This window comes from Melopsittacus undulatus, chromosome 9 (genome assembly GCF_012275295.1).
Source record: "Melopsittacus undulatus isolate bMelUnd1 chromosome 9, bMelUnd1.mat.Z, whole genome shotgun sequence".
Lineage (NCBI taxonomy): Eukaryota > Metazoa > Chordata > Aves > Psittaciformes > Psittaculidae > Melopsittacus > Melopsittacus undulatus.
The window spans coordinates 17,021,426-17,033,538 of NC_047535.1; the positions used below are offsets into that span (position 1 = coordinate 17,021,426).

Genomic DNA, 12,113 nt, shown 5'->3' on the forward strand with positions numbered 1-12,113 from the left:
AGACTGCAGTCACAGTTTGTTGACTTATTCATGGGCAGTCTTCACTTTATTGGTGTACTATGCAAGCAGTGTTTGTCCTGATACTTTCTTTTCTAGGTTTGCTTTGACATGTCAGCTGTAGAAATTAAATACTTGCTGTTTCCCTCTCTAGTTTTTCTTAATCCCTACAAGTCATATTTTTTCCTAGCTAAACCACCATCTGGATTTTGTATTATCTTACATTTCTGTATATACAGTGAATAGCTTCAGGTTGATATGAAGTTTGGTTTAGTCTAAGAGAATTTTTACTTAATGAGAATGAAATTATTTGTGTTCTGTATCATGTCTGCTACAAGAAAACACAAGTATAATGTTGACCTGAAATTTAACCAGGGCTTAAAGGACACTGATGCTCCCTCATGAATTTTACTTCTGAAAGAATCTCTACAAAGCCATCCAGTTTTAAAAGAAGATAGTTTTGTACTCAAAACAAATACTCATTCTGCCATATTTTAAGAAAAATATGAAGCCTTTCACAGGGTTCCTTCGTTTCATCAAATCACTGTTTAGAGGGTAGTTTGTGATCTAAATGCTAAATTGTTTGAATTTAGAAATCCTAAGGCTCATGAAGGAAAAGCAGGGTGATTTGATATTCCTGAAATATGATTCTGCCGTTCTAGGAGACACTCTATCGGCAAACCTGCTTTTCTCTTTCTTTTCTTTCAGAGATGGGAAGGCATCTTTTCTGTAAAAAATACACAGGAATGCCAAGATTAGAAGCCTCACTAGTTACATGTCAAGATAATTGAACACAAGTCTTTGAACCTAATACCCTTAATTTCATGCAACAGAAAACAGGGCAGTTCTCCTTAGGTCATACTCCATTTCTTTGTCCTGTCTGAAGGTGGTGGAAATTTGTGTATAACATGTATCATCAATACACTCACAGTAGTGGCTTGATATACTATGAGGGAATGGACATTTTGAGTAAACAATACTTACTTCACTTGCTTCCTTGTGCTCCCCATTTTATTAACAGAAAGAGACTTGTAATGCTTTTTCCTGACTGCAGTGGGATTAGTTAGCACTCACTCAGCTGATGTATTTTGTTCATCATAACTAAGTCAGGCTTCTATCTCACAGTTTGTAAATTTCATCTGACTCCTCCTAAGGTGGAAGTCAAGATACTAACAAAAAAATAGCCCCCACAAAAAGGAGGGTTTAGGTCTGCAAAATTAATCACTACCCAAAACTGGGGCACACTTACTACAAGTTCATACCATTTGGTGGGATCAGATAGCATTATTTGTCTGGGTATGTACTACAATACATGAGAATTTTCACCTCTGGAGCTACAGACTTGGAAGGAACAGCCAAGAGAACTGGACAGCTGAAGAATCTGAAGATAGCTAAGATGCATTGAGAGAAAATTCCTGTGGGAACAGAATCAGCCCCTAACAAACTTACAGTCCTCCACCTTAAACACAACAGCCTTCACAAGTCATTTTTTGCTCTGACTTTCTAAAGGATTTGGGATGTTAGATATATGGGCCTTACCCTTGGTCACTGCCATGATTATAATAGGGGAGCAACATAAGTTAAATTCAGGGATGGAAACTGGAGCAATAGAGAACCGTGATTTGTTCCAGTGGAGGGACACTTAGTGATATACCTCTGTTGCATCAGTATACGGCTTCTGGCAAGAACAACAGTGATTCAAATAACTGGAGCCTGATTAGCTTGGAAGGCATTTAGACTTTGACAATGGGTACTCAGTTCTTTGTTGGCTTGTTTGGTTGGTTGTTTTTTTTATGGTGTTTTTGTGTTTTGGTTTGGAGTTTTTTTGCTTCTTCCCAACAGGTACAGTGAAACCTTTTTTTTTTCTGACAATGTCAAGTTTTCAGAGGATGAACTGTCAATATTTTGCCAGTTAATTTTCTCACACTTGAGTCATTTGTCAAGTGCATGTTCCCTATTCCAGTCTTTCCATGTGTCTTTTTTCCCTTCTGAGCACAAGCATGTTCCCATTTTATGCTGCCTAAGGCAGACAAGACACATTTTTCTGGACTCCATCAACATTATGCAGCAGCTAAAGGGCTCATAATTAAATCATGTAAAATGTCTTTTTTTACTTTATGCAACCCTCAAGATTCTCCTAGGTGGGAGGAGGACAACTGGCTGCAGAATGAATCCAATTTTGTATGAAGAGACAAACCTAGAAGCAAACTCAGAAAGCTAATTACGTGCCTTTTAAAAGGTAACCTCACAGTTTGCAAAACCCCTGGTTCTGTTGCACTTATATTGCAATTAATTCACCTCAAGTAAAAGCAAACCAAAACCAGATCCAGACCAAAACCACTGGGTATTTCATTCTGAATTCAATTGCTTTCATTATCACCACATTTAACCAATTTATCACAAGTTTTGGAAGAATGTACTTTGTCATGTGTCTTAATACAGTGTCTTAATATGGTTAACACAGCCTATAAATTCAGAAAGCTGTGAATGAGGAACTGAAGATGGCACTTGCTTCTGCAGACCATTTCCTGGGTGTATAATACTTCTGTGCTTAATGCTGAGATTAGAGTGTACTTAATGCACATGCAGAAGCATTCCTGACTGTTAACGACAGCCCTTGGATTTGGACTTTTTTGCTAAGATAAATGAATGGAAGTTAGTGTGACCAAGGAAGTCTCATAGAAAGATTAGGAAACATGGAGATGTTTGCAATATGTAGTTGAGCTATTTACAGGAGGTGCTCTGAACGATTTCCTTGGCATTTCATTTGATTCCTTCCTTACAAGAAATTCTTCGTGTAGTGATCTTACATATTTGGGGTTTTTTTGATTCAAGAACCCTTAATTAAGAGAAACAGAGTTAATTGTGTCAATAAATACTAGATTCTTTTACCAAAGCAGTTCTCATGTTGGCCAAATTATTAGACTGTGAAACAGAAGAAATCCCTAAAATCCCCTGGTGCTTCTCATAAGAGTGCTGGGTGGCACTAGAGACAGAAAGGTAACTAATAGTTTAGACCATTACACTGTATTTTTACCTTCCATTTTGGTATGTAATCTTCTATATCTGTCTCAGTCACTGTCTCCAAAATGAGGTGGAGGGAGAATGTTTGTTAGGAACTCTAATTTCAGAATTTAAAAAATATATATCAGTGCCTTTAGGACCTCTGCAGTCTTTGAGAGGTCAGTTGTAGTACAATGCTTGCAGCTGCAGTAACTTCAAAAAGAAAACCCAAAAAAGAAAACCCATATATGCCCTATCAAACTGCCTTTGGTATACTGATTGAGAAAGCAAAAACTTCCTTATGCATATGAGGCTATTTCATAAAGTGGATGACCACATGCAAAGAGTTGTGGTCAATGGCTCAGTGTCCAGCTGGAGATCAGTAACAAGTGGTGTCCCTCAGGGATCGGTGTTGGGACCGGTCTTGTTTAACATCTTTGTTGGTGACATGGATAGCGGGACTGAGTGTGCCCTCAGCAAGTTTGCTGATGACACCAAGCTGTGTGGTTCAGTTGATACACTGGAGGGAAGGAATGCCATCCAGAGGGACATTGACAAGCTTGTGAGATTGCTGATGCCAACCTTATGAAGTTTGGATACCAAGTGCGAGGTCCTACACCTGGGTCAGAGCAATCCCAGGCACAGCTACAGATTCAGAGCAGCCCTGTGGAGGACTTGGGAGTGTTGGTTGATGAGAAAATGAACATGAGCTGGCTTCAGTGTGAGCTTGCAGGCCAGAAAGCCAACCACATTCTGGGCTGCATCAAAAGAAATGTGACCAGCAGGTCAAAGGAGGTGATCCTGCACCTCTACTCTGCTCTCATGACACCTTACTTGGAATATTGTGTACAGTTCTGGTATCCTCAACATAAAAAGGACATGGAACTGTTGGAACAAGTCCAGAGGAGGGCCACAAGGATGATCAGGGGACTGGAGGACCTCCCATATGAAGACAGGCTGAGAAAGCTAGGGCTGCTCAGCCTGGAGAAGGGTGAGTGGAGACCTCATAGCAGCCTTCCAGTATCTGAAGGGAGGATATAGGGGTGCTGGGGAGAGACCATTCATTAGGGACTGTAGTGCTAGGACAAGGGGTGATGTGTTAAAACTTAAACAGGGAAAGTTTAGACTGGATATAAGGAAGAAATTCTTTACTGTGAGGGTGGTGAGGTACTGGAATGGGTTGCCCAGGGAGGTTGTGAATGCTCCATCCCTGGCAGTGTTCAAGGCCAGGTTGGACAGAGCCTTGGGTGACATGGTTTAGTGTGAGGTGTCCCTGCCCATGGCAGGGGAGTTGGAACTAGATTTTAAGGTCCTTTCTGACCCTAACTATTCTATGATTCTAAGTTAATTCTGAGAATTAATAGTATGAATTAAAACATGATTTGCCAAATATTTAAACAACCCACCTACAGATTACATATAATTTCCTTTAGTTTTATGTAAAACATGCATGCATAACCATTTACGTAATGTTTGAGTTCTCTTCCAAAGAGAACCAAAATCACCCAAGTAATTAGGATATATAAGGGGATAGCTGAGAAAAGTCACCATAGAAAACCATGACAGAAATAACCTCTTAGTAGCAAATGGCTACTCTGTACTTAGTGAATCTTAATAGAAATTTTAACAACTGAATAAACCTCACAAATAATAATAAAATGAAAAATCACCACAAAACGGTGTTGCCATGAAGGGCCTTTGCACGTACATGGAATTTGACTCAGTGCTAAGCAACTGGTATAGGTACCCCAAGGCAAACAAAAGCACACCAAGCTGGACACACAGCTATTATAGTGAACATTGATATCTAGCTGATTGGAATGCAACATAATTACATTAGGACAGCTTTTCATTTTTGCTGTCATAAGAAAGATTACTGTTTACATTCAAGAATTCCTACAAGTCTCAAATTTGCGTATTTACATACAAGTCCTGCCATAATTAGTCTATGAGCACTTGATAGCACATATGTTCCTTCAGATACAACATAATCACCATCAACTACCTGCATAAAAAAGATCTAGTAGTTTCAATAAATAAAGGGTCTGAGGAACCAGCTATGCTTATCGTTCACTGTAAGAAATGTTCTTGGAGAAACCCTTTTCAGTAGACTTTTAAATACTACATCTTCCACTTTTAATCTTGGGAGGGGATCTATGTATTATCTGTGTAAGTGCATAAAAATAATTATTTGATCTCATATATCTGGCCATATAATGGAATGCAACTAAATCCAGTGTAGTCCTCTGCTGTAATGTTCAAAACGTTGGTGTTTTGATTTTTGTTGGACTGAAGCACCTCAAGCAACAAGGAACTGCTGAGGTCATTAACCAGCAAGATTACACAGCTGGCATTCAGGAATGCGCTCCACAGGAAAACGGCGTCGAAGAGCCTCAGGAAACAACACACACTATGGCCCACCACTGAAGCTGAGCCCCTGTGGGGTACAGGCTTTGTCCAGGGTGGCCTCCTCAGCACCCATATCTGGGCAAGCTCCTCACGGGGCAGGTATGAGGCTGGAGCCTCCAGCCTTCAGTATGCGTGGAAGAACATACTTGACAGTTAGCCCACATCACCGAGCCACCCACATTTGTGCCATTTTGTGAGAAACTCAGGGCCGGACCCGGCATCACCTCACCTCTGCCAGGCCCCTCAAGGAGTTCTGCCGTTTCCTCTTCCACCCTAGGTGGGCGCAGGCCAAGCAAGACCTGTGAGCGGGGAGCGACGCCCGCGCTCCGGAGCACGGAGACTGGCAGGAAGGCCGGGGGCAACCGGGCGGTGTGGGCAGCAGGCCCGAAGGGACGGGCTCCCCGTCGCGTCCCGCCAACACGGCCCTTCGAGGAGCCGCTGCGGTCGGGCTATGCGCCATGCAGGTTCCCGGGCGGCTGGCGGTATTCTCACACGCAGCTTCCCGGGCCCACCAGTCTCCTTGGTGTGTGGTGCTGAGGTAGGCACACAAAAGACCGACTGCGGCTGCCCCCTCGTCCCCGCCGCGGCGCCTCAGGGGTGGGCATCGGCTCCACCGCTACCAGCAGAGGTAAGGAGAGGGGACGCAGGTCAGGGCACCAGCTGCCAGTGCCGTCGGGGGTGGGGCGGCAGCATCGCTGCGGTTCCCCTCAGGGGCGCGGGAAGCCCTTGTGGCCGGGTAGGCTCTCAGGGGGCGTCACGAGAGCGGGCGTTGCTCTCCTCGAAATCGGGTCTGGGGGCTGCCCGCCCCGAGGGGTTGTTCTCACCGCTGCTGCACCTCCATCCACATCTCCATCCACATCCCCATCCACATCCCCATCCACATCCCCTGGCAACAGAGCGGCCCGCAAGGGTACGGGGTCGGGGTGAACGAGAGCCCCTCCGGCATGGCGGCGCCGCTGGGGTGGTCGCGATCGGTGGCGCGGGTGCTCCGACGCACAGGGTACCGCACACCCACACGTCCCCGCTATCGCGGAGCTGCTCCTCTGTGTGCTCCGGCTGGGCGGCACCGCCTCCTGTCAGCCGCTGGGGAGCTTGCAGCGACCACCGGAGCCGGGCTGCCGCTGCTGGCGGCGGGCGCCTCCGCTACCGGCTCGCCATCAGCTCGCACTCGGCCCTGCCCGCCATCCTGACCGCCTCACCCCGGCCCTGCTTCAGCGCCTGTCCTCGGTAATGCAGGGACCGACAATGCAACGCGTGCACAATGCCAGTGTTCTGTGGGAGGGCGGGAGGCTTAAGAGTCTGCTTGCCTTAATAGATTCAAAATAAATGCGAGAGGAGCCCTCGCCTAATGCAGCACCGCCAAGAGTTTGCATATGTTTCTGATTTCATGCCTCCAGTGTAGCAAATGGATCAGAGCTTTTGATCCACTCTTTTTCCCATTCCGTTCATCATGAGATACAGAGGGAAAAAGCTGCTCAGTTAAGAATACTTGATTTTTGTTGGGATAAGGTAGCATGAGATACTGTAGTTTGGTCTGGTTTACCCTTTTTGAACAGCTTTTGAATATGCGGGGGGTTTTGTATTGCCATAACAAAAGGCATGGGGGTGGGGAAGAGGAAGGGAATACTGCGTTTGGAGCTGCGTCTTGGAAAGGCAAAGGCTGGCTTATTCTGCCTCAACTAGCAGCCTGTGCTTTCAGATTTACGTACTTTGCATCCTCAATGTCATTTTGATCATGGCTGTTGCATGATAGTGGGGGCATGCAAGAAGTAAAAACAAGAGGTCATACAACATTCGTAGTACAGAGATAACATCAATTGCAGAGATGTTTAAGAGAAGTCTTAAATTACTGTGACCAGTTTGGGTACAAAAATGCAAGTAATTTTTCAGTTGTGTTACCTGATCAAGGCCACCATGAAGGGGCTGGGAAATCTGCTTGCAGAAAAGATATTTCACGTATTATGCTCATTGCCCAAGAATCGCTCATTGCTTAACCAGCAGAACTGAAAACAAGCAACTGCTACTTTAGTTTTATGTGATTGTGTGTGAGCAATGGTATTTACACGTAAAGGTAATTTTAAAGGAGAGGAATTTCAATGTAATTCTTTATTGCTACTTAAGTAAAAATACAGTGTTTATGCTGGTTATCTCTGTGTTGGAAAGCATAAGGCTGAAGTTTATGTTACAGCATAAGGTTGGGCCTGGGTCAGTTTGTCGCTGTATAGTCCATGTTCTCCTCCATATGGGACAGACAAGGATGAAAAATTTTCTTTCTATATGTCATTCTATGAATACTAAAGTACTAAAGGTGAAGCCGGTGTCCATACTTCACTTTGGTCTCATAGGATTTCAGGCTGCAGACTTGTCCTTATAAACCTTGATTATCAGGCTTCCTGAACCTAAATTCTCTGATAGTTTAACCCTTATCTGCACTTGGAAATATCTAAAGCTATTTTTAAAATTGTAGTGTTGCCTCTAATCAGCAGCTGCTTATTGCTTCCCCTTGATTCTCTGATCTTAAAGGAAAACGGAGGAATCCCGAAAAGCACTTTTTTATACAGTTATTTGGTCAATGTCAGTTCAGGTTGGAGACTGCATGTGAATTTAAACAAGAGCTAGGTCTTTGAAAAGTGACCTTTACTTAAGGCTGTGAACATGAGAAATCACTTCAAGAAGCATAATTTTACCATCTCTCCAGCTGTTGTGATAAGAACATTTGCCAAGAAATAATTTGTGAAAATGCCATGATTTAAACCTCATCCAGTGTACCAGGTTTTAAGTGCTTTTGAAATCTTTTTATATCCCTTCCCCTTGTAATCTGTTTAAACAAACAAGGTGATGCTTTCATGCTTTAAGTTATTGCAACCATAGAGGCAGGGGAGCAGCCCACCAAGAAAGCCCAGAGATTCTGGTGGAAAGTAAGCTGCATGTGAACCGGCCATGTACCCTGGCAACAGACAGGCAGGAGAATCTTGGTCTGTATGAACAAGAATGCAGCCAGTAGATCAAGGGCAGTAATTATCCTCCTCTAGTCATCATTCAGTAGTCCCCAAATATTATACTGTGTCCAGTTTTGCCCCCCCCCCCCCCCCCCCCCCCCAGTACAAGGAAGATATTAATGAACTGGAGTTTTTAGGCCAGACTGGATAATGCTCTAAGTAACCTGATTAGGCCTCACTGATGACCCTGGTTTGAGCAGGATATTGGATGAGAGACCTCTGACATTCTTTCCAACCTGAATTATTCTACAGTCCTATAAACAGTTGTATGTTTGTGCCTATCCATATGTGATACAAGAAGCAGATGTGTTTCCAGAAGTCAGGTATATTTGGTTTTTTTTTTTAAGAATGAACTAGAGCTTCCATTCTAGGGATAATCCATGCATCTCAGCAAAGATGGAATATAAGTGTGTTACACTGGCCTCTGTTACGTGTGTAATACTACATTACTATTGGTACAAGTTAATACCTTTTTATAAGCCTCTCAAGGAAGAGAGATTTGCTTGAAATATTTTTATGTTAATGTAGCTAAAAGGAAGAACAGTTTGACATCAGGAGCCTTTCTACATAATATCTTTTGGCACTCCAAAATGTTGCCTTTCAACATTATTGCAAGAGACATAATGGCATTTCTTATGGCTGGAGAAAGTAAAGCACTGATGCAGTCACATGCACTTCACAAGTTAAGAGGAAGAGCTGAAAGCAGAACCAGAATTCATTAGTTTTTAGACACTCCTCAAAACATGCAGTCACTGGGTTTATTACAAGTGCTTTGGATGCTTGCAAATGCTTTCAGTCTACTGGAGAAAACATTGAAATGCAAGTTGGTTTTTTTTTTTTCCTCCGAGGACCCATTTTCCCGTGAGGGCTGTGAGAAAACCACCATGTGCTTCTTGCAGTGTTCAGTGGTTTAGGCTTATGCTGCCTTCAGGAGCTGAACATGCAGCTCTTAGGATTAGTCATGGCATCCATGGGAAGAAGGCTTTCATTTCAGTTCTCAGCATTGTCTGAACTTAAGTCTCATCTTGGCTAATGATACGATTTTTCTAGAAGAAAGGTCTTGCACAACTGGTAAAAACACATATAGATTGAGTTGTTTCTGATGCTGGTAGGTAAAGGCGCTGTTATTTGAATACATGACATTCTTTTCCTTTTTCATTGCAGTACTTACTGTCTTCATTCACCTGCTGCAGCAGAGGAAGGTGACTTGCACTTCAAGAGGAGTAGGTTAGAGCTGATCAGACTGGTACAGAAAACTCTGGGATTAATAGGTACTTCCACCTACACAAAAGATGGAGAACTAGAAGCCCTGTAGGTAGGTAGGGACGACAAGGAAAAGGTGTTACTGTTCTCAGATAAGGTTGCATGAAATACTGTTGAAGATGCATACTCTGAAGTATGCAGGAAGGGATTATTTTCTTTTGAAACAGAAGTAAATGAAGAGGAATGGAAAGTTGGCAAAAATGTGTACAAAAAGTCCTGCAATAGAGAAATATGTCAGCTATTATCAGTGTGAGGTTTGGAGTCTAAATGAGGATTTTTAAATAGCAGTACTTCTGCAATGCAGACATCTGCTGATACCCTCCTGGACTACCAGTGGAAGCTGCACAGAAGAGTGTCTTGGGATGGTTTTCTGGTTTGAACTATTAAGATGATGTTTCCTTCAGAAAATAGCCCTTCTAATTACAGACTTAGGAATGAAGATTCAGCCACACAGGAATAACTTGCTACTGTTTTATTACTTAAAAGGCAGATTGAGTATTTACATTCTATTAATTGAATGAAGTAGTTTTAGAACTTCATTTTGTATACTGATGTTAGGAATATTTGTGTGCATGTCATCAGCTAGCATTATTTCCAGACTTCTGTCTTTCCTTTTACTTGATGAGATACCATCTCTCTCCTTCTTCCTCCTGACCCCAACACACTTGTCAACTACAGCCTTTGCAGAAGCTCCTCTTCCCAAGTCAATTATATAGTAACATTGGTCATTTCAAAGAGTGAGATCTGCTACTTTCATTCATAAAATGCTTCTACAGGAGAAAGGCCTGACTTTGCCAGTTTTTTTTTGTATAATTTATTTTTGTGTGTTAAGGATCCAATTGTTGAAGAATTCAGTGAAATTCTTTCACCTGAGTACAGTGGCTAGATTTTGCTAAGATTTTGTAACGTGGTCATAGCAGGCAAGTTACTTTCTACTGCCAGGAGTGTAGCAACATCTTCTTAAACAAACAGCTGACAACCCAATATAAAGCTTTGTAATGCTAACTGTGAATGCTAACACTGTTCTGGTGGGTGTGCAGACCCTAGATGGTTGACCACTGTAGTCCAGACTGCCAAGTGATATTGTCTAATACAGGAGCATAGGCTTCTGGTTTCATTTCCATTTTCCCCAGTAAGGTGTTTTTCTTGCAGTGACTGTATAAGAGACATCTCTGCTTTTCCATTGTTCCACTTTGAATTTGTTGTGAGTGACAGCCAAGTGATTATCTTAGCATGACACTACAGTATTCTCCAGGGGATTTAGTGAGATAGTTAATTCCAGTAAAAATTGAACAGAAAATTCATATTTTGGCAGATAATCAGAGATGGAGAATTCACATTCTTATCTATAGACTTTTATTGTTCCATCCCAAAGTGTTAAGGGCCTGAGTCCATAGAATGAGATTCATTCTGCTGAGGTTTTAGGAATGACAGCAGAATGATCCCCTGGGATTACTCTGTGGTCTCTTGCTCTGGATAAGCTGCTGAAGCAGGAAGTATGGGAATAAATGCAGAAGACATTGCATGACTTCAGGTTCTAACAGTTGATGTAAACCTTAGTTGCTTTACAAACTAGCAAGAAACAGCGGTGACAATGTCACCTCAATTCTCCACATACATATTGTGCCTGTCTGTGGAAGAATCACATGGACAGACCTCTTAAGGGCCTGTGGATGGTGCTCCTTAAGCCTTCTGCATGCAGAAGATAACTGGTCTCATTTGAAGTGATCCTGTAGCACCCAAGAATCCTTAATCACAGGGAAGATTAAGTCATTACAGTATTTCATACTAAGGAAGAAACAAAGTGCACCAAAAAACAGATGGACCCAGCTCTTGCTGTCACAAAGCATTTGTGACAGTGCAGACACTGTTTTATTACTGTGGTAATAAAACTTGGAGAAAGCTCAGGAAGAGATCTAAGGTGCTGACTTGCTTTAGAAGTTCTGAACTGATTACATAAATAAAACTAGCATATAGGAAAGCAAGAGAACATGGAAGGAAGGAAGGGAAGGAAGGGAAGGAAGGAAGGAAGGAAGGAAGGAAGGAAGGAAGGAAGGAAGGAAGGAAGGAAGGAAGGAAAAGAGGAGGAGAAACAAGACATCTGTACTGTTGGTGGTGATAGTAGTATGTCTATATGCTAAAATTCCCTGAGGAGGAAGAGGAAGTGACAGGAAATTTGGAAGTGTAGGCTCCGAAAGAGTGAATATTTAGGTAGAAATAGGGAGCCTGGATAAAACATTAGCTACAATTTCAAAATCAAGGTGAAACCTGCCTCAAATTACATGAAACACATGACTATGAAGTCATCAGTGTCTTATCTGCAACAAAGCAAGATAAACAACTACCAAGAAACAAAAAAATTCAGGCCGTATGTCTGTCTTTTTGGTGTTCCATTATTCCAAACATTTAGACAAGCATTTCTAAACAGCATTTCCCCCCCTT

At 42.6% G+C, this 12,113-nt stretch overlaps 1 protein-coding gene across 3 annotated transcripts in view; it reads left to right on the plus strand.

Moving 5' to 3' along the window:
* The first annotated feature begins 5,939 nt into the window (after positions 1-5,939).
* The window catches only part of APBA2 (amyloid beta precursor protein binding family A member 2), a 93,176-nt gene continuing 87,002 nt past the window's right edge, over positions 5,940-12,113 (plus strand). For all 3 annotated transcript variants that reach the window (XM_031045980.2, XM_031045981.1, XM_005145676.4), the window contains exon 1: positions 5,940-6,037. The gene's annotated coding sequence lies outside the window, so the exon portion shown is untranslated. The remainder of the gene's footprint in view (positions 6,038-12,113) is intronic.